Source organism: Chinchilla lanigera, unplaced genomic scaffold, assembly GCF_000276665.1.
Source record: "Chinchilla lanigera isolate Chin_1 unplaced genomic scaffold, ChiLan1.0 scaffold00145, whole genome shotgun sequence".
Classification (NCBI taxonomy): domain Eukaryota; kingdom Metazoa; phylum Chordata; class Mammalia; order Rodentia; family Chinchillidae; genus Chinchilla; species Chinchilla lanigera.
The window spans coordinates 77298-78770 of record NW_004955546.1 but is presented as its reverse complement, the minus strand read 5'-3'; positions in this window follow the sequence as shown (position 1 = coordinate 78770).

Below are 1473 nucleotides of genomic sequence, written 5' to 3'. Positions count from 1 at the left end.
GAGCTGGGATAATTGTACTGCTGATGTCTACTAGTTTATTTAAAGGAATAGTTAATGCTTAAATTCTTTGTCTTTTGCATGTTTATCTGATAATCTGAACAACTAATTTGAAGACAACAATATGCAATATAACAACCATTAGTGAATTCCTACCATCTTGGTTAGTTAAGCTCTGTATCGTTTCTAATGTTTTCATATTATTGTTCATTCTCCTTAATTGTTTGAATAATCTTGCATTCTTATGTCTGGTAATCTGAGCAACTTTGTTGAAGATAACAATATGTGAAATAATAAGTACTGTTAAATTCCATCATTTTACTTTGAAGCCATGTATTACTTTCTTGTTTCTGTGTTGTTTAGTTTGTCTATATGGTTGTTATTTTGATGTTTTAATTCTTTTTAAAATAAAAAACAATTAAAGCAGAAAGTGAGTGAAACAGTGCCTGTGTGACTGCTATGGCTGTGGGATGATAGGGCTGATAGTATGCAGTTAAGCACATAGGAGATGTCCAAAATGGCCAGGATAGCAGGCACGCACTCTATGAGGTGGGTTCTGCAGAATGTGCAAAGGATGGCCCTAGAAGCATGAAATGAGACTGTGATAAGTTGGTTGACTGCAGCAGCTTGCCTGGTTTGTGAGAATACAGAAGACTGCCAAAACATGTCACTATTGACAGTTGATAATTGCTATTTTTGAAATGATCATGAGGCAGATGATATTTGCACTGCAGTACTGTAGCCCAGGTGAGGAACTGCTCATGGCATGCATAAAGGAGATGATCCTGGTGAGCAGGTCTGTTGGCATGTTTGAATCAGTAGCAGCCTTTCTAGCCCTCTTTACAGATCACCCAATTCATGAGCCTATAGATGCCTTGGACAAACTGAGAAATGTGGAAATAAAGCACCAAGATAATGTAAGATCTGCAATAATTGTACCAGCCAATGAGAAAAAGAAGAGCCCCAGATGAGTGGGGCCATACCTCTAGGACAGGTTGTGGGAGCCCTGGAGGTTCGTTGGTGCCAGATCTGGATAGACATGCAGGCTGCCAGCCCAGCCACAGATAAGTTAGAAGGGCACACTTTGTCTGTGTTACTGAATCTGGGGAGGCAGTAATATCCTGAGCAGCAATACTGGCTGATGAACAGGGCCAGAAGACCAAAGAAGCCCAAGTGATACAGGAAGAAATAATAGTTGCCTCCTTTTACCCCAATTAGGAGGCAGACTGAGGTACCCAGGTCTTCAGGGTCCTGGGAGACCCAAGGCCACATGTAGAATTGACTACTTATTGGTCCCCCAAAACTGTACAGCATGTACTACCATTAAAGGATGCCAGAGATGAGGCAATGCTAATATTTGGCAATTCAGATACTTTATAGGATTATTACATACATAGAACCATATAGAGGTCACTACATCATGGTCCAAATGGTCCAGATGATTTTGGGTATCAGGTGCTTTACTCCCACTCCTGT